The sequence below is a fragment of the Salvelinus sp. IW2-2015 genome, unplaced genomic scaffold (assembly GCF_002910315.2).
Source record: "Salvelinus sp. IW2-2015 unplaced genomic scaffold, ASM291031v2 Un_scaffold2166, whole genome shotgun sequence".
Classification (NCBI taxonomy): Eukaryota; Metazoa; Chordata; class Actinopteri; order Salmoniformes; family Salmonidae; genus Salvelinus; species Salvelinus sp. IW2-2015.
Window position 1 is genome coordinate 94,957 of NW_019943497.1, and position 22,195 is coordinate 117,151.

General features: G+C 42.1%; 1 pseudogene; it reads left to right on the forward strand.

The window, feature by feature from the left end:
- LOC112073155 (actin filament-associated protein 1-like 1) overlaps window positions 1-21,628 on the forward strand; it is a 97,180-nt pseudogene extending 75,552 nt beyond the window's left edge.
- The last annotated feature ends 567 nt before the right edge of the window (window positions 21,629-22,195 follow it).

Consider the following 22,195-nt stretch of genomic DNA (forward strand, 5'->3'; position numbering starts at 1 on the left):
ACACTGACTCTATGTTAACACAACACTACTCTAGTGTACACACACTGACTCTAGTCTACACACACAGTAAGACGTTCCTTAGTGTAACACACACTACTCTGCAACACTATCTAGTGTACACACACTGACACTGTGTACACCACTACTTCTAGTTGTAACACACACTGATCTCTATTGTAACACACACGACTCTGATTAACCCCTCACGTGACTCTACGTGTAACACACACTGACTCTTAGTGTAACCCCTTCACTGACTCTAGTGAACACACATGACTCTAGTGTAACCCCTCACCTGACTCTAGTGGAACACACACCTGACTCCAGTGTAACACACACTGACTCTCAGTAACACACACGACTCTAGTGTAACACACACTGACTTAGTGTTACACACACTGACATCTAGTGTTACACACACTGACACTAGTGTAACAACACCACTGACTCATTGTAACGCTCACTGACTCTAGTGTAACACACTACCATATTGTAACACACACTGACTTCTAGTGTAACACCACACTGACTCTAGTTAACCCCTACTGATCTAGTTAACACACACGATTCTAGTGTAACACACACTGACTCTAGTTAATACACCACTGACTCTAGTGATAACACACACTGACCTCTATTGTAACACAACACTGACTCTAGATTAACACACACTGACTTCTATTGTTGACACCACACCTGGACTCTAGTGTAACACACCACTGACTTATTGTAACACACACACGCTCGAACTCAGCTAGCTTGTAACCACACATGACTCTATTGTAACACACACTGACTCTAGTGTAACACACAACTGACTCTAGTGTGACACACACGACTCTTAGTACACAAGACTCTACTGTTACACACACTAGACACTAGCTTGTAACACACACTGACTCTATTGTAACCGCTCACTGACTACTAGTGTAACACACACTGACTCTATTGTAATAACACACACTAGACTCTAGTGTAACTGTAAACGACCTGACCTAACCCCTCACTGACATCTAGGTAACACACCACTACTCTGCAACACACTAGTTTAAACCACTCCTAGGTAATACACACTGACTCTAGTTGAACACACCACTGACTCTTTGTTAACACACACGACTGCTTAGTGTAACACACACTGACTCTATTTTACACACACTGACTTCTAGTGTAACACACACTGACTCTATGTAACACACACTGACTCTAGTGTAACCCCTCACTGACCTCTAGTGTAAACAACACACTGACTCTAGTGTAACCGACACTTGACTCTAGTGTAACACACACTGACTCTATGTTCAACAACACTGGACTCTATTTCTGTAACACACACTGACTCAGTGTAACACACACTGACTCTATTGTAACACACACTGACTCTAGTGTAACACACACTGCTCTAGTTAACCAACACTTGACTCTTAGTGTTACACACCACACTGACTCCTAGTGTTACACACACTGACTCTAGTGTTCAAAACACTACTCTAGGTGTAACAAACACTGACTCAGTGTAACACACACTGACTCTATTTAACACACACTGACTTCCTATTGTTACACACACTGACTCTACGTGTTACACCACACTGACTCAGGTCACCATGTCTGTACACACACTGACCTAGTGTAAGCCACACTGACTCTAAGCTGTAACACACACTACTCTTTGTACACACACTGATCTTATGTAACACACACTGACTCATGTGTAACACACACTGGACTCTAGTGTAACACACACTGACTCTAGTTGTAATACACACACTGACTCTATGTTACACACAACTGACTCTATAGTGTAACACACAACTGACTCTAGGTGTACACACACGATCTATGTAACCCGACTCTAGTGTTACACACACTGACTCAGTGTTACACACCACGACTCTATTGTAACACACACTGACTCTAGTTAACACACACTGACTCTAGTGTTAAACCACTGACTCAGTTTTACACACACTGACTCTATTGTTACACACACTGATCTAGTGTAACACACAACTGACTCTAGTGTTAAACCCCTCACTGACTCTAGTGTACACCACACCTAGTAACACACTGACTCTAGTGTACAACACACTGACTCTAGCTGTAACACACACTGGACTCTAGTTTAACACACCAACTGACTGTCTGTGTAACACACACTGACTCTGTGTACACACACACTGACTCAGTCACCACGACTCTATTACACACACTGACTCTAGTGTAACACACACTGACTCTAGTGTAACCCCTCACTGACTCTATTGTAGACACACCACTGACTCTAGTGTACATACTACGTAACCCACTCACTGACTTCGTGTAACCCCCACTGACCTAGTGTAACACAGCACTGACTCTATTGGTACAAGACCGAGCTCTATGTCACATTGCACCACTGACCTATTGTAACACACATGACCTCTTATTGTAAACACACGACCATGAACACTACTCCGTGTAACACACACTGACTCAAGTGTAACACACACTGACTTCTAGTGCTAACAGACCACTGACTCTCTAGTGTAACGAACACTGACTCTAATTGTAACACACACTGACTCTAGTGGTAACACACACTGACTCTATAGTTAACCCCTCACTGGACTCTACGTTAAACACACTTGACACTAGTGATAACACCAACACTGACTCTATTGTAACACCACACTGGGACTCTAGTGTAACACAACATGAACCCGACTTTATTGTAAAACCACACTGACTCTAGTTGTAACACACACTGACTCTAGGTAACACCCACTGACGGGGTACGCTGATGTGTAACACACACTGCTCTAGTGCTAACACACACTGAACTCTTAGTCGTTTAGACACTACCTGTAACACTGCTCAGTAACACCATACTCTTGTAACACACACTGACTCTAGTGTAACACAGCCACTGACTCTAGTGTAACACACACTGCCTCAGTGTAACCCACACTGACTCTAGCACCACTGACTCATGACCACCACATCTAAGTGTAAACTGATCTAGTGTAACAGACACTCGACTCTATCTGTAAACACACACTGACTCTATGTTACACACACTGACTCTAGTGCAACACCACACCTTGTCCAGATCAGTCTTTCTGGGCATCTGGGAGAAGTGGCCTTCTGGTCCTTTTCCCTGACTCACTTATTGGACACCTGAGAACGACACACACACACACACACACACACACACACACAACACACACAGAGATTAAGGCAAGGAAAGGAAAGAGTAGTGTGTGACAAATGTGTGTGTGCATTAGATCAAATCAAATCAAATCAAAGTGAATTTGTCACATTGCCAAAATACAACAGGTGTAGTAACGCTTACAGCTGAAAATCGCTTACTTACAGCTCTAACCAATAGTGCGAAACTAAGTATTTGGTGAACCAAGTAGCGTAGGTAAAGGACAATAAGAAACACACAGTTAAAATAGACAGGCCTATAATACAGGTAGCGAGGCATGATAAAGATACGAGGATACATACAGACACCGTTACGTCAGGGCTGCATTGAGGTAGTATGTACATGTAGATATGTTAACAGTGACTATGCATAATTGATGAACAGAGAGAAGCAGTAGTGTAACAAAGAGGGGTTGTCCGGTGGTGGGTGGGGGGACACAATGCACGATTGCCCGGCTACCATCATGTGCGGAGCACTGGTTTGGTACGGCCCAATTGAGGTAAGTACTGTACATAATGTATAGTTTAAGTGACTATTGCATATATGAAAACAGAGAGTAGTACACGCGTAAAAAAATAGGGTAGGGGGCACCACACGCAAATAGCCATTCGTTCAGGAGTCTTATGGCTGGTGGGTAAACAAACTGGTTAGAAGCCTTGTTGTCCTAGACTTGGCACTCCAGATACGCTTGCCATGCGTAGTAACAAAGAGTCTATGAGTGGGTCGGTTGGGTCTTTGACAATTTTTAGGGCCTTCCTCTGACACTTCCTGGTGTAGAGGTCCTGATGGCAAGCAGCTTAGCCCCAGTGATGTACTGGGCCGTACGCACTACCCTCTGTAGTGCTTGTGGTCGGAGCCGAGCAAGTTCCGTACCAGGCAGTGATGCAAACCTGTCAGGATGTCTCTCGATGTTGCAGCTGTAGTCACATTTGAGATCTGGGATCCATGCCAAATCTTTTTAGTTTCCTGAGTGGAATAGGCTTTGGCCCTCTTCACGACTGTCTTGGTGTGTTTGGATCACTCTAGTTTGTTGTTGATGTGGACACCAAGAAGTTGAAGCTCTCAACCTCTCCACTACAGCCCCGTCGATGAGAATGGGGGCGTGCTTGGTCCTCCTTTTCCTGTAGTCCACAATCATCTCCTTAGTCTTGGTTACGTTGAGGTAGGTTGTTATTCTGGCACCAACCCCGACCAGGTTTCTGACCTCCTCCCTATAGCTGTCTCGTCGTTGTCTGTAATCAGGCCTACCACTGTTGTGTCTCTGCAAATTTAATGATTGGTGTGGAGTCGTGCCTGGCCATGCAGTCGTGGTGAACTCAACAGAATAATAACAGATCAACAGAATAATATCAAAACAGCAGAATAATAACAGAACAACAGGATAATAGTAGAACAGCAGAATAATAGAAGAACAACATAATAATAACAGAACAACAGAATAATAACAGAACAACAGAATAATAGAACAACAGAATAATAACAGAACAACGGAATAGTAACAGAACAACAGAATAATAACAGAACAACATAATATTAACAGAACAACAGAATAATAGAACAACAGAATAATAACAGAACAACAGAATAATAGAACAACAGAATAATAACAGAACAACAGAATAGTAACAGAACAACAGGATAATAGCAGAACAACAGAATAATAACAGAACAACAGAATAATAGCAGAACAACAGAATAGGGGATAGGGTGCCATTTGGGACGTAGCCAYGGTGGTTGTAAACAATACTGACAGAGTTGACATATCCTTCAACCCCTGGTTAAAGCTTGTCACTCTCTCTGTGCAGGACATTGCTCTCTCTCTCTCTCCCTCCCTCCCTCCCTCTGCCATACATACAGCTAGAGAGAGAGGTAAGGGAAAGGGAGGAGCATGGTGGAATTGGCTCAACTGTTGTGTGTTTGGTGTTTCCTGATTGAACTGAATATACTGTTATTCTGTCCTTCCTCTTTCCTCTCAGCGGCTGTCTGGTGAGACTACTAAGACCATGTCAGACAGTGTTGGATTGGCTACAGGAGAGAACAACAGGGACAACAGAGAGAATGGTGAGAGACTGTTCTAGTGTGGTGGGTTTGATTCTCGCTGGGGCCACTGATGGAAGAAAATGTATGCACTCATTGTTGTAAGTCGCTTTGAATGCTAAATGGAATATTCCATTCTATTCTTTATTGCTGTGTCACCTGAGCTTGACCCTCAACATGGAGATTGATTTATAACTATGACATTTTATTCTGTGTTTGCTCGGTGTGCTCGCGCGGTTTTTGTGTGTTGTGTGTTTGTGGTTGGTTGTGTGTGTGTTTGGTGTTGTGTGGTGTGTCGGTGTTGTGTGTGTGTTTATGGGTGTGTGTGTGTTTTGCATGTTGTTTGTGTGTGTGTTGTGGTGTGTGTGTGTGTGTGTGTGTGTGTGTGTGTGTGTGTGTGGGGGGGGTGTGGGGTGTGGGTGTGTATAGTGTGTGTTGTGGGGATGAGGTAGTTGAAGCGGGGGCTTTTCAAAGCAAGTCCAAAGGTTCGTAATGATAATCACTGTATCATCAGTTCTCCATAGGAAGAACCTCCACCGGCTACGCAACGCCCCCTCTTTCCCCATAACATCAGACCCTCGATCGAAGGTGGGACACTCCCCCCCCACTTCCTCCTCTCATCTCACCTCTTCACCCCTCTCCGTCTCACCTCTCACTCCTCCTCCATCTCACCTCTCACTCCTCCTCCATCTCACCTCTTCACTTTTTTTTTTTCTTTTCCCCCTCTCCACCTCTCCCCTTTCCTTTCCGTCTCACCTCTCACCCCTCCTACGTCTCACCTCTCAACTTTCACCTCCTCTGCCGTCTCACCTCTCACCCCTCCTCCGCCTCACCTGCTCACTCCTCCTCCATCTCACATCTCACGTCCTCCTCCATCGTCCTTCTCCTCCTCCACCTCTCACTCCTTCCTCCGTCTCAACCTCTCACCCTCCTTCCGTCCACCCTCTACCTTCTCCTCCAAGTCTCACTCTCTTTACCCCGCTTTCTCCGTCTCACCTCTCACTCCTCTCCTCCGTCTCTTCATCTTCTCTACTTCTCCTCCATCTCTACCTTCATCTTCTTTACTCTCACTCACTTCACTCCTCCTTCCGTCTCACCTCTCACTTCCTACCCGAACATATTCTAATTTATTTTCTTCTCTATTTCATGTCTCATCCTGTCTCCTCTGCACTTGAAACATTTCCCTATACTACTTCACAAAAAACAATTTGTAGTCTAAATTTCATTCACAATACCTTAGTTGATAGACAGCATGATATTCCAACCATATCCTTACTAGTCCTTTTCCTCTCCTCTCTCCCCACTCCTCTCTCTTTCTCCTCTCCTAGTGATACTCTGTCCCTGTTGTGTGAAGTTTTTTCCAGTAGGCAGGGACCTAGTGGTGTTGTGTGTATGGGGGTTCTCTCCTACTTCCACCTCTGACAGTAGGAGACCTCCCGGTCTCCTTTCCCCCTGGGGGGGCCCCTTCTTTTTATCTTTTAAAACTACCTCCATTGGGTGTTGAGGTTGTTCCCCAGGACTGGGCTCCCAAACACCCCTTCGCCCTCAGGATACTGAAGGGAGGCAATGAGGTGCTGCATTGGAGGTAAAATACTCTACTCAAATATGGAATACAATTCATCGACACCATACATTACAACACAGTACTTCAAGAAGTTAGTCAGATGGAACACTGAAAATATTGGAAAATGCTTTCTGCATGTGCTGATAATGTCAGATTTGTTTGTAATATGAGTCTGTCTAATCTGATCTCCTCTCTCTCTCTCTCTCTCTCTCTCTCTCTCTCTCTTCTCTCTCATCTCTCTGCTCTCCCTTCCTCTGCGTCTCTCTGCTCGATCTTCCTCCACCTCCTTCCTCCTGTAGGCGTGTAGCTCTGAGGAGTTGGGCGATCTGGGTGGTTCTGCTGGTAGAAGCAGGTCACACACAGATCCAGAGTCACTACACTACGACTATGTAGACGTGGAAACCATCGCTAACATCCAAGATGCCGCGAGACACTCTTTCCTGTGAGTCAGAGAGAAGGAGCAGTAGAGAGAGAGAGAGAGAGAGGATGAGAGAGATGTAGAGAGATGAGAGAGTAGAGAGAGAGAGTGAAGATGACGAGAGAGAGAGAGAGAAGAGAGAGAGAGATGGGGAATGAGAGATTTGACTGTGTTTGGTCAAATGTTCGAGTCTCTTATATCATCACATTTTATCAATCTCACACTTTCCTCTCTCTCCTCCTCCCTCTCTAATATCTCTCTCTATCTTTTCCTCTCTCTCCCTCTATCCTATCTCTCTCTCAGGTGGGCTACATCTTCTAGTACACTCTTACTGACTCGCAGGACCGTACTGACGTAGGTTCTCTCTATTGAGGGAGAGCAGGTGGGTAATCACACACTACATGTATGGACTGTACATTAAGTGAATTATTTCTCAAACATGTATGGTGTTGGTTACTAGGCTGATTGCGTCTTTGGTGGGGGGGTGCTAGCTTGCTTTGGGTAATGTCACTGTCCTGGTCCGAATTATGAATACTCCTCTGATCATCAACTTTTTCTCTAAACACTATCACTACTTCTTGTTTTTTTTTTTGTTTTTTTTTTTTTTTTTTTTTTTTTTTTTTTTTTTTTTTTTTTTTTTTTATTTTTTTTTTTTTTTTTTTTTTTTTTTTTTTTTTTTTTTTTTTTTTTTTTTTTTTTTTTTTTTTTTTTTTTTTTTTTTTTTTTTTTTTTTTTTTTTTTTTTTTTTTTTTTTTTTTTTTTTTTTTTTTTTTTTTTTTTTTTTTTGTTGTCTTTTTTTTTTGTTTTTTTTATTTTTTTGTTTTTTTTTTTTTTCCTTCCCCCTCCTTTTTTTTTTTTTTTTTTTTTCTCCTCCCTTCCTTTTTCTCCTCCCTCTCCTCTCTCTTCTCCCCCTTATATTTTTTTTTTTTTTCTTTTTTTTTTTGTTTCTTTTTTTTTTTTTTTTTTTTTTTTTTTTTTTTTTTTTTTTTTTTTTTTTTTTTTTTTTTTTTTGCCTTTTTCAAAGATTGGACTCTTTTTGTTAGGAATGGATGGAGAGAGAATGAAGGAGAGTGAGTAGTAGAGAGGTAGAAAGGGATATTTAGTAGATTCATACATGTTACATGTTTGTTCTTATCTTTCTATTTCAAGAAACTTATGGTTATAAGAGTGATGAGGTACCTCATTTTGTCGTGTTTTGCTCTTTTCTCTATTTTAGTTATTTCAGAGGAGCAATCCACCAAAACTGATCCTTAGGTTTTTGAATTACATGGGAAGTTTGTATTTCAGGGAGTAGGTTTTAATTTTTGTTGATTATTGATCATGCTACTTTTTACTCCCTTCTTTTTATTATTTTGTTTTTATATCAACAACAGGAACATTTTTGACATGGTCTTTGGATATATTTTCTAATAATGGAAATGGATCTTTCAATCTATTATGAAAGATTGTTCCTTCCCTTGTGTGGTATTTTTTATATTTTCCCTCTTTTTTTATTCTTACCATGTAATTTCTTCTCTAAATGAATGAACATCTTTCTCCATTCTCTGGAGGGGATAATTCTAATATTTTTCTATTTTCTCTAGGTCTTCCTAGGTGTACATGTTTATCTATTCCTGTGGGGACTATAAATTGTCCAAACCTTTTTTGGACAAGTAACCTTGTATACATACTCGCTAGTTCATCACAGGGACACTGACCACCTTACTTTGTAGGGACAGCTTTTCCTTCCCCAATATTTGCCCTCCCTTAGTACATCATACTTTTATTTCGTAAACTTATATCATTATACTGCCACAAATATGGTGTTATCCTTACTTCCGAGGTCTTTCTTGTTCTGACTGCTGCGGTATTGTACATTGTAGTCAATGTTAGTGTCTTCGAGTGGTGTACTCTCTTATGGTAGGTTCCTACAATCTACTATATGTTCATCTTCTTTGGCAGTAGTTATTGTATGACCTTTACTTTACCATTTTGACCTTTCATCGCTCAGAGTTTTCTTCAGAGTCGTTCTCATACTAGCTTTGCATTTCTCTATTTTGACATCCTTTTTTCTGCTTATCAGTATTGGTAAAGAAATTACTGTATCATATATATACTAAATCTTAGATATCATACGATTAAAGACTACCAGAACCCACTGTATTCTTCTCAATGTAACATTTAATGAACTACAAGGACAAATAGTACTAACCCACCCAACCCAAAAACGGCCTTGTGTGTGTAATGGTTATCGGCTCAATGAATTAATATATATAATACATTGATCCTTTATTTACTTACTAAATTCCACTTTGGCTATACTAAACTCTTTAAGCATCATACCTGTTAGTCTTTGCAGTCTTCCCCAATATTTTGGAACCAAGGACCAAATTTGACCCCCATTATTAACTATCGTGTGTGTGTTTTTGGGGATGATGTGTTGGATCACGGGAGCAATCGTTGTGGGGATAAATATACTTCTGTGTGATTATTGCATTATATCGTACTTAGTGGTGTCTTTTTTTTGTTTTTTTTTTACAGTGTTGTTCTTTCCTTTCAGGGGTTGAAAACAATGTACTGAGCAAATGTCAAATTGGCATTACCAATATCCATATGCAAACCACGTTATTCACCTTGCAACACCCTAATTGACAAACAAATAACCAAAACAAAGGCAAAGTCTCTTCAATGCCTAAAGTTCATTTCAAAAATGCTTTTGACTCAATCTGGCATGAGGCTGCTACACAAATTGCTGGAAAAGTGGTGTTCGGGGAACAAACATACAACATTATAAAATCCATGCACACAAACAACAAGTGTTTGACCCAAAAAAAATGTGACAAAACCCCCACACATTTCTTCCCACAGGAGAGGGGGGTGAGACAGGGATGCAGCTAAAGCCCACCCTTTCACATATAATCAACGAATTGGGCGAGGGCACTAGAACAGTCTGACATCACGCGGCCTCACCCTACTAGAATCCTGAAGTCAAATGTCTTACTGTTTGTGATGATCTGGTGCTTCTGTCACCAACCAAGGAGGGCCTAGAGCAGCACCTAGATCTTCTGCAGAGATTCTGTTAGAACTGGGCCCTGACAGTAAATCTCAGTAAGACAAAAATAATGGTGTTCCAAAAAAGGTCCAGTCGCCAGGACCACAATACAAATTCCATCTAGACACCATTGCCCTAGAGCACACAAAAAAACCATACATACCTCGGCCTAAACATCAGCACCAACAGTTAACTTCCACAAAGCTGTGAACGATCTTGAGAGAACAGGCAAAAGGGCTTCTTTCCATCAAAAGGAACATAAAAATTCAACATAGTCCAAATTAAGGATCTGGCTAAAAATACTTGAATCAGTTATAGAACCCATTTCCCTTTATGGTTGTGAGGTCTGGGGTCTGCTCACCAACCAAGAATTCACAAAATGGGACAAAGACCAAATTGAGACTCTGCATGCAGAATTCTGCAAAAATATCCTCTGTGTACAACGTAAAACACTAAATAATGCATGCAGAGCAGAATTAGGCCGATACCCGCTAATTATCAAAATCCAGAAAAGAGCTRTTAAATTCTACAACCACCTAAAAGGAAGCAATTCCCAAACCTTCCATAACAAAGCCATCACCTACTGAGAGATTAACCTGGAGAAGAGTCCCCTAAGCAAGCTGGTCCTGGGGCTCTGTTCACAAACACAAACATACCCCACAAAGCCCCAGGACAGCAACACAATTAGACCCAACCAAATCATGAGAAAACAAAAAGATACTTACTTGACACATTGGAAAGAATTTACCAGAACACAGAGCAAACTAGAATGCTATTTGGCCCTAAACAGAGACTACACAGTGGCAGAATAACTAACAACTGTGACTGACCCAAACTTAAAGCAAGTTTGACTGTACATACTCAGTGAGCATAGCCATGCTATTGAGAAAGGCTGCTGTTGGCAGACCTGGCTCTCAAGAGAAGACAGGCTACGTGCACACTGCCCACAAACTGAGCCACACTTCCCAACCTCCTGCCAAATGTATGACCATATTAGAGACACATATTTCCCTCAGATTACACAGACCCACAAAGAATTCGAAAACAAACACAATTTCGATAAACTCCCATATCTATTGCGTGAAATACCAATGTGCCATCACAACAGCAAGATGTGTGACCTGTTGCCACAAGAAAAGGGCAACCAGTGAAGAACAAACACCATTGTAAATACAACCCATATTAATGTTTATTTATTTTCCCTTTTGTACTTGAACTATTTGCACATCGTTACAACACTGTATATAGACATAATATGRCATTTGTAATGTCTTTATTATTTTGGATCTTCTGTGAGTGTAATGTTTACTGTTCATTTTTATTGTTTATTTCACTTTTGTATATTATCTACTTCACTTGCTTTGGCAATGTTAACATATGTTTCCCATGCCAATAAAGCCCTTACATTGAATTGAATTGATAAATATGGGGGAAAGAGATGGTGGTGAGTCAGGGACAGAGAGCGAGAAACAGAGACACAGATAGAGAAAGTGTGGTTGTCTGCATTTGAGAGAGAGCTTGTATTAAAGGGTCTTGACCGTTTTATTGCCTGTTGACCCCCTGCTGAACCTCACTGTGCTCTCTGCTACACACACAGCACAGCCTTGTCTTATATGACAGACCAGGGTTGAACTCCTGTCTCCTGCATGCCACCAGACTGTGCTATCCCGCTGAGCTAAAGCCTAGGCACTTGTTTCCTTTTACTGATTCTCTTTGTTGTGATGCCTCTAACCATGGTCCTCCTTTCTCTTCCCTTCATCCTCTCCTCTTCTTCATCTGGTTCTCCTCCCCATCCCTCTTTTCTACAGCCTGGCGAGGATGGGGGCCCGAAGCAGAGGTTCAGTTTCACCAGCAGTGACTCCGGTAGGACCAAACCTGGTCTGGCCCTGAAACGCGCAGGCTCCAGTAAGACACACACACGTTTATGTATGCACACACACATATCCCACTGGGCCCAGACATCATTTCAACTTCTTGTTGTGATTTACATGGTATTTAACTGACTTGAATTCAACGTGAAATCAACAAAAAATGTCACACAGTTATTGGATTTAATATTACTAGAAAAATAGATGAAAATCCCTTACGTTGAGGACTTTTTGCAAATCCAATCAGTTTTCCACAATCATTCAATGTCTTCACATTGAATTTCTTTGTTGAAATGAAGCCCAGTGGGAAACCTTCTTTCCTTCCCTGTCTTTTACTTCAAAGCCTCCTGCTGTCTGTCTATCTGGAGAGGAGAGGAGAACAGATGAGAGGAGAGGAGAGGAGAACAGATGAGATGAGAGAATGGAACCTGAGATTTCTGAGACAAGTTCATTAGCTTCGCTGCTGACCTCTGTCTCTCGCTCGCTCTCTCTCTCTATCTACCTCTCTCTCTCTCTCTCTCTCTCACTGCCTTGCTCTCTCTCTCTGCCTCTCTCCCTCTCTCTGCCTCTCTCTCTCTCCGCCTGTCTGTCTCTCAATTCAATTCAAGGGGCTTTATTGGCATGGGAAACATATGTTAACATTGCCAAAGCAAGTGAAGTAGATAATATACAAAAGTGAAATAAACACACAAAAATGAACAGTAAACATTACACTAACAAAAGTTCCGAAAGAATAAAGACATTTCAAATGTCATATTATGTATTTATACAGTGTTGTAACGATGTGCAAATGGTTAAAGTACAAAAAGGAAAATAAATAAACATAAATATAGGTTGTATTTACAATGGTGTTTGTTCTTCACTGGTTGCCCTTTTCTTGTGGCAACAGATCACACATCTTGCTGCTGTGATGGCACACTATGGTATTTCACCCAGTAGATATGGGAGTTTATCAAAATCGGGTTTGTTTTCGAATTCTTTGTGGATCTGTGTAATCTGAGGGAAATCTGTGTTCTAATATGGTCATACATTTGGCAGGAGGCTAGGAAGTGCCGCTCAGTTTCCACCTCATTGTGTGGGCAGTGTGCACATAGCCTGTTTTCTCTTGAGAGTCAGGTCTGCCTACGGCGGCCTTTCTCAATAGCAAGGCTATGCTCACTGAGTCTGTACATAGTCAAAGCTTTCCTTCAGTTTGGGGTCAGTCACAGTGGTCTCTCTCCTACTCTATATATGTGAGAGGTAGAGAAAGAGAGTTACTTCACCGAAAGAGAGAGAGAGAGAGAGGAGAGAGGAGAGAGAGAGAGAGAGAGAGAGAGAGAGAGAGAAGAGAGAGAGAGAGAGAGAGAGAGAGAGAGAGAGAGAGGAATGAGGTTACGTCTTCTTCCCATAACCTCTCCAGGTCTGACCTCTGACCTTTCACATCTCACCCTCTATGACCCCCCCCCCCCCCGGACGCCAATCAGTATGGCCTCTATGGAAAAACACGAGCAGAGGAGGACGCTAAACTCTTCCTGAGAGAGAAGAACACTTGGAGAGAGAGAGGGAAGGGATACGGACCACTCTGCTGACACTGAGACAAAGAGAGGAGAGAGGTGTAAGGAGAGATTTAAGACCTGCTACAGGTAGGAGGGAGAGAACACACCACATATCACACACACATACACACAAACCCTTTGGAAACAAAACACTTTTTATAAGGAGGATGGGATCCACCCGAACAATTTGGTTCCTGGATCTTTACAGCATTATAAGGCTGCATTGAGACAATGGTCTATCAATTGACCCAAGCCCAGCTCAAACAATCCTCTACCATTGTGTCGCTGAGTTCATAATGTTTAGCAAATGTTACATTATCCCAGGGGCATTGGCAGACACAATGTAAGATACCTAATGTACAGTGGGGAGAACAAGTATTTGATACACCTGCCGATTTTGCGCGGTTTTACTACTTACAAAGCATGTAGAGGTCTGTAATTTTTATCATAGGTATACTTCAACTGTGAGAGACGGAATCTAAAACAAAAATCCAGAAAATCACATTGTATGATTTTTAAGTAATTAATTTGCATTTTATTGCATGACATAAGTATTTGATACATCAGAAAAGCAGAACTTCATATTTGGTACAGAAACCTTTGTTTGCAATCCAGAGATCATACGTTTCCTGTAGTTCTTGACCAGGTTTGCACACACTGCAGCAGGGTTTTTTGGCCCACTCCTCCATACAGACCTTCTCAGCTCCTTTAGGTTTCGGGGTTCGCTGGGCAATACGGCCTTTCAGCTCCCTCCAAAGATTTTCTATTCGGTTCAGGTCTGGAGACTGGTAGGCCACTCCAGGACCTTGAGATGCTTCTTACGGAGCCACTCCTTAGTTGCCCTGGCTGTATGTTTTCGGGTCGTTGTCATGCTGGAAGACCCAGTCACGACCCATCTTCAATGCTCTTACTGAGGGAAGGAGGTTGGTTGGCCAAGATCTCGCGATACATGGCCCATCCATCCTCCCCTCAATACGGTGCAGTCGTCCTGTCCCCTTTAGAGAAAAGCATCCCAGAGAATGATGTTTCTACCTCCATGCTTCACGGTTGGGATGGTGTTCTTGGGTTGTCTCATCCGTCATCTTCCTCCAAACAGGGCGAGTAGAGTTTAGACCAAAAAGCTCTATTTTTGTCTCATCAGACCACATGACCTTCTCCCATTCCTCCTCTGGATCATCCAGATGGTCATTGGCAAACTTCAGACGGCCTGGACATGCGCTGGCTTGAGCAGGGGGACCTTGCATGCGCTGCAGGATTTAATCCATGACGGCGTAGTGTGTTACTAATGGTTTTTCTTTAGACTGTGGTCCCAGCTCTCTTCAGGTCATTGACCAGGTCCTGCCGTGTAGTTCTGGGCTGATCCCTCACCTTCCTCATGATCATTGATGCCCCACGAGGTGAGATCTTGCGTGGAGCCCCAGACCGAGGGTGATTGACCGTCATCTTGAACTTCTTCATCTTCTAATAATTGCGCCAACAGTTGTGCCTTCTCACCAAGCTGCTTGCTATTGTCCTGTAGCCCATCCCAGCCTTGTGCAGGTCTACAATTTTATCCCTGATGTCCTTACACAGCTCTCTGGTCTTGGCCATTGTGGAGAGGTTGGAGTCTGTTTGATTGAGTGTGTGACAGGTGTCTTTTATACAGGTAACGAGTTCAACAGGTGCAGTTAACTTCTCACGAGTCAGCAACCCTGATCCGGTAGCACCCCCAACTCACCCCACTGATTAGCACAGCTAGCATAGCGTCACAAGTAACTTGTAGCATCTAAATATCATTAAATCACAAGTCCAAGACACCAGATGAAAGATACAGGTCTTGTGAATAAAGCCACCATTTCAGATTTTTAAAAATGTTTTACAGGGAGACAGAATATGTAAATCTATTAGCTAACCACGTTAGCGGAGGACACGATATTTTTACCAGCAGATTCGGCTAGGCGCCCACGTCCAGTTCACATGCACAACAGATATGAATAAAATCGTAAATGGGTCTTACTATGGCTGATCTTTCATCAGAATGTTGATCAAAGTGTCCTTTGTCAGATGAGTCGTTGGTTCCGTTCAGAAATGTTCCTTTCTCACTCCATTTAGCACAGGTACGGTCGAGTGGACGTATTTCTCAAACGATACTAAAATCTAACAACTGAACACCGCAAAACTCCCTAAAAAAATCAAATAATCTGATTAAACTATATTGAAAAAACATACATTACGATGATCTGGTCCATGTATCAAACAAACTTCGACACGGAGATAAAATGCCGCACAACAGAGACAAACGTAGCTCCAATTTCCATGCAACAAAGAACCGGAAGTTGTCGGTCATGCCAAAGATTTTGCTCTCATTTCACGTCAGTCCCAGATAGACAAGAAATTTTTCCTCTGACGTCCTCTAGACACCCAGAGGAAGGCCAGTGAGTGTGTGTTTCGGGTCATAGAGGCATGACCATATTATAGGCAGAGCTTTGAAGCCAGCACAAAACATCTTGATTTTATGTTCTTGGTCATGGAAAGTGCTGTGAAATGACTTTAGAAACTGGAGATTGTTTCTTTCCAACGGTATTATTTATATGCATATAGTAAGAGCAATAATTGAATAAGAGGCAGTTTAATCTGTAGAGCAAATTATGCTAATGCGAAAATAGCACCCCCTGTATTCTCAAGAGGTTAATACAGGTAATGAGTGGAGAACAGGAGGGCTTCTTAAAGAAAAACTAACAGGTCTTTGAGAGCCGGAATTCTTACTGGTTGGTAGGTGATCAAATACTTATGTCATGCAATAAAATGCAAATTAATTACTTAAAATCATACAATGTGATTTTCTGGATTTTTGTTTTAGATTCCGTCTCTCACAGTTGAAGTGTACCTATGATAAAAATTACACACCTCTACATGCTTTGTAAGTAGGAAAACCTGCAAAATAATCAGTGTATCAAATACTTGTTCTCCCCACTGTATGTCTCTCTAACTGCGCTGAATGCCTCTGTTGATCCTACAGCTATTGTATGCAGTAATCATGTACCTATGAACCAGAGTTATACTGTGTCCACTGTGTGCAGCTCACCCTGCACTATCAGCTCAAACATAAATAACATTAGCATGTCTACTTCGGCTAAGCTTCCCAGTTAATTAAGCAATGAAAACAATCAAGCATCTTAGAAAAGTGCTAAAAATAGCCCATGTTAACATATGTAGCCTAAGAAACTAGGTTCATGAAATAAATAAATTGCTWGTAACAGATGATATTCATATTCTGACTATCTCTGAAACTCACTTAGATAATACATTTGATGATATAGTGGTAGCAATACATGGTTATAATACAGAAATGCCAATGGTGGAGGTGTTGCTGTTTATATTCAGAACCACATTCCTGTAAAGCTTAGAGAGGATCTAATGTAGGATCTACTGTTGAAGTAATATAGCTACAGGCCCATTCTTGTGGGAAGCTGCTACAGACCACCAAGTGCCAACAGTCAGTATCTGGATAATATGTATGAGCTACTTGTTAATGTACATGATATCAACAGAGAGGTCTACTTTCTGGGGGATTTAAATATTGACTGGCTTTCATCAAGCTGCTCACTCAACAGTTGCTGGTCTTTGCTGTGTAATGAGGAGCAACCAGATGCTGCACTTGACACATTAATGAAATTGCTTATTTGAGTTACTAATAAGCATGCAGCCATTAAGAAAATGTCTTTAAAAACTGTTACCTCTAGATTGACCTCTAGATTGATGAGGAATTGATGAGGAATTGAAAAATTGTATGGTTGAGAGGGATGCGGTAAAAGAGCACAAGGGCGAGACCCAAATGCAGATACAAGAGGCAGATGGTTGAGCTCCGCTATTTATTATAATAAAAGGGGTAGGCAAAAGGCAGGTCGAGGTCAGGACAGGCAGGGGTTCAGTCATCAGGTCCGAGTCCAAACAGTACAAGGGGATAGGCAGGCTTGTGGTCAGAACAGGCAGAGTGGTCAGGCAGGCGGGTTCGGCGTCAGGACAGGCAAGGGTCAAAACCAGGAGGGGTAGGAATAAACCGAGACTGGGAAACATAGGAGCTAGGAAAAACGTTGGTTGACTTGGCAAAACAAGACCAACTGGCACAGAGAGACAGGAAACACAGGGATAAATACACCGGGGATAATAAGCGACACCTGGAGGGGGGTGGAGACAAGCACAAGGACAGGTGAAACAGATCAGGGCGTGACATGAGGCAAAAGCAATGGCAAATAAGTCTGGCTGCACAACTGATTGGTAAACATACTGCAAATTGAGAAATCATGTGACTAAACTGAATAAAAATAAGAAGAAACTATATTATGAAACAAAGATAAATGATATAAAGAATGATAATAAAAAGCCTTGGAGCACCTTAAATTACATTTTGGGCAAAAAGACAAACTCAGCTCCATCATTCATTGAATCAGATGGCTCATTCATCACAAAACCCACTGATATTGCCAATTACTTTCATGATTTTTTCATTGGCAAGATTAGCAAACTTATACATGACATGCCAGCAACAAACGCTGACACTACACATCCAAGTATAACTAATCAAATTAGGAAAGACAAGCATTGTAGTGTGAAAGAGGTAAAAAAATGATTGTTGTCTATCAACAATGACAAGTCACTGGGGTCTGACAACTTGGATGGACAATTACTGAGGATAATAGTGGATGATATAGCCCCTCTTATTTGCCATATCTTCAATCTAAGCCTACTAGAAAGTGTGTGCCCTCACGCCTGGAGGGAAGCAAAAGTCATTCCGCTACCCAAGAATAGTAAAGCCCCCTGTACTGGCTCAAATAGCCTGTTTTCAACCCTTAGTAAACCTTTGTAAAAAAATATGTTTGAGCAGATACAATGCTATTTTCCTGTGGGAGACGCTTATAGGAAATGACATTCAACAAGCACAGCACTTATACAAATGACTGATGATTGGCTGAGAGAAATTGAAGATAAAAAGATTGTGGGAGCTGTTTTTTCAGACTTCTGTGCAGCTTTTGACATTATCGATCATAGTCTGCTGCTGGTAAAACATATGTGTTATGGCTTTACATCCCCTGCTATAATGTGGATAAAGAATCACCTGTCTAACAGAACACAGAGGGTGTTCTTTAATGGAAGCATCTCCAACATATCCCAGGTAGAATCAGGAATTCCCCAGGGCAGCTGTCTAGGCCACTTGCTTTTTTCCATCTTTACTAATGACAAGCCACTAGCTTTGAGTAAAACCAGTGTGTCTATGTATGCGGATGACTCATCACTATACACGTCAGCTACTACAGCGAGTGAAATCAACCACTTCAACCACTTCACTTAACAAAGTGTTGCAGTGTGGTTGTGGTTGAAGTGGTTGAAAAACGAGTTTTAATGACTCCAACCTAAGTGTATGTAAACTTCCAACTTCAACTGTACATGGAGAGCTACCATTAAAATATGCATGTAAATCTCTCATAGATCAAAGTAGATGAGAGATTGACTTCAACACTACTTGTTTTTGTAAGAAGTGTTGACACACTGAGTGCACCTATGCATACCCCACAAGACAAGCCACCAGAGGTCTCTACACAATCCCCAAGTACAGAACAGACTATGGGAGACGTACAGTACTACATAGAGTCATGTCTACATGGAACTCTATTCCACATCAGGTAACTGATGCAAGCAGTATAATCAGAATACACATTATGGAACAGCGGGGACTGTGAAGACACACACACACACACACACAGGAACAGACACACGCACACGCTAGCACACGCACTCTACACTGTAATATTGTAATATTGTAGTATGGTGGTATCAAACATTTTGTATTGTAGATGTGTAGTGGTGTAATAATGTTATATGATGTACTGTTTTATCTTTTGTTTTATATGTAATGTTAGTGCCTTAATGTGTTTAGACCCCAGGAAGAGTAGCTGCTGCCTTGGCAACAGCTAATGGGGATCCCTGATAAATACAACACACAAAACAGATATGCACAGAACGCTTTAATACAATCTCAGTAGGCTACAGCACTTAATGCACCCACAAAATACAAACAGATCACCAGCAACACCCTAGCACTGCCTACTGGCAGAACTATACAGGGGCTCCCTAATCATTTTCCTCTCTTTTTCTGTGTGTTCCTGGATCAGAGGAGCAGAAGGGCTCCCTGCGTGAGCGTGTGTCCCAGCTAGAGGAGACGTGCCGGGGGAAGGAGAGTGAGAGGGTGGACCTGGAGCTCCGCCTCACCCAGGTTAAAGACAACCTGAAGAAGAGCCTAGCAGGAGGGGCTCTGGGGGCACCTGGGGAGAGCAAACCCTCCAGCAAGGTACAACACACACATATATATATCTGCACATGTACGTGCAGACACACACATAGACCCACCAGCAAATGTATTTATTTTTTTACCTTTATTTAACTAAGCATGTCAGTTAAGAACAAATTATTATATACAATGACAGCTTACACAGACCAAACCCAGACGACACTGGGCCAATTGTGCACCTCACGATGGACTCCCAATCACGGCTGGTTGTCATACAACCTGGATTTGAACCAGGGTGCCTTTAGTGACGCCTCTAGGACTGAGATGCAGTGCCTTGTACCGCTGTGCCACTCAAGAGTGATCACTGATGCTAATGATTTGAATGTGTGTGTGTGTCTCAGGTGTATAGCAGGCCCTACTACTCTGAGTCTAAAGCAGTCAGCTGTGTCTCTGCGGCCCGTATGAAACCTCCTGTCTACTCAACATCTAAAAGAACAGTCATGCAGAAAGCCAAGGTAAGGACGAAAGACACACACACACACACACACAGTTTAACTGCGTCCCAAATTGTGCACCTTAGAGGGACGCAGCTCCACAGTCTGTCACTTGAGCCAGTTCCATCATCAGGGTCTAACGGTGTCCCAGCAGTTAGTGTGAGGAGAGCTCACAGAAAATACACAGCGTGTGTGTGTGCATGTGTGTGTGTGTGTATAACACACACAAATATTAAACTGTTGATTTTCATTGCAGGAATGGGAGTCAAAGAAATGCACCTAAGGCATAACGATGTTAAGGAAAGATTGGAGATGATTGGAGGAATATCAGAGGGAGGATGTGTCTTTCAGATTGTTGTAGAGATATGGACGAAATTGAATATTTGAGCCAGTGTACAGAAAGGATATGAAATTATACCTTAATAAATGACAAAGGGACAATGAGCGATTTAAGGTGAGAATGTTCCATAGAACAGGAATGGAAGACAATGGAGTTGGAAGAAAAACAGAGTGATTTACTGTATGTGATGCGCTTTAAAGGGATACTTCCAGATTTTGTAAATTAAGACTTTTTCCTAGCTCCATGCTACTTGAACTTGTTCTGTAGAGTTCCAGTCAGTGCATTTAAGCTGCAAAAATGGCTCCAGAACCGCCCTTCAACTTTCTTCAAACTACACACAGAGACATACAATTGGTATCCATGAGTTCATCTGACTCTCGCTAAGTAGAAAAAAGGGCTTCATTGCCAAAATCCGAAACTATCCCTTTAACATTGTTTTCCCCCTTTGCCTTATCACCTCTGTCTGTACAGACAGAAGCATCACCTCTATCTGTACAGACAGAAGCATCACCTCTATCTGTACAGACAGAAGCATCACCTCTGGTCTGTACAGACAGAAGCATCACCTCTATCTGTACAGACAGAAGCATCACCTCTATCTGTACAGACAGAAGCATCACCTCTGTCTGTACAGACAGAAGCATCACCTCTGTCTGTACAGACAGAAGCATCACCTCTATCTGTACAGACAGAAGCATCACCTCTATCTGTACAGACAGAAGCATCACCTCTATCTGTACAGACAGAAGCCATACCTACTGTTTTGTTTATAGGATGATTTTTAAACTGCACAATGTTCCTTTTACCCTCAAATTGAGATGTACTTTATAAACAGTATGATGACAAATAAAATTGTGCTAATAATAAATATTATCTGAACGATGTACACTAGGTGTCAATACTTATCTACAGGAATCCACACCGCTGATAAGACTGTATCTACAGAGCCTTTGGAAAGTATTCAGACTCCTTGACTTTTTCCACATTTGGCTATGTTACAGCCTTATTCTAAAAAAATATATTTTTTAAATGACACACAATACCCCATGATGACAAAGCAAAAACACGTTTTTCGAATTTACGTACATTTTCAGAMCCTTTACTCTGTACTTTGTTGAAGCACCTTTGGCAGCGATTACAGCCACAAGTCTTCTTGGTATGACGCTGCAAGCTTGGCATACCTGTATTTGGGGAGTTTCTCCCATTCTTCTCTGCAGATCCTCTCAAGCTCTGTCAGGTTGGATGGRGAGCGTTGCACAGCTATTTTCAGGTCTCTTCAGAGATGAGATGTTCGATCTGGTTCAAGTCCGGGCTCTGGCTGGGCCGCTCAAGGACATACAGAGACTTGTCCCGAAGCCACTCCTGCGTTGTCTTGGCTGTGTGCTAAGCTTCGTTGTCCTGTTGGATGGTGAACCTTCGACACAATCTGATGTCCTGAGCGCTCTGGAGCAGG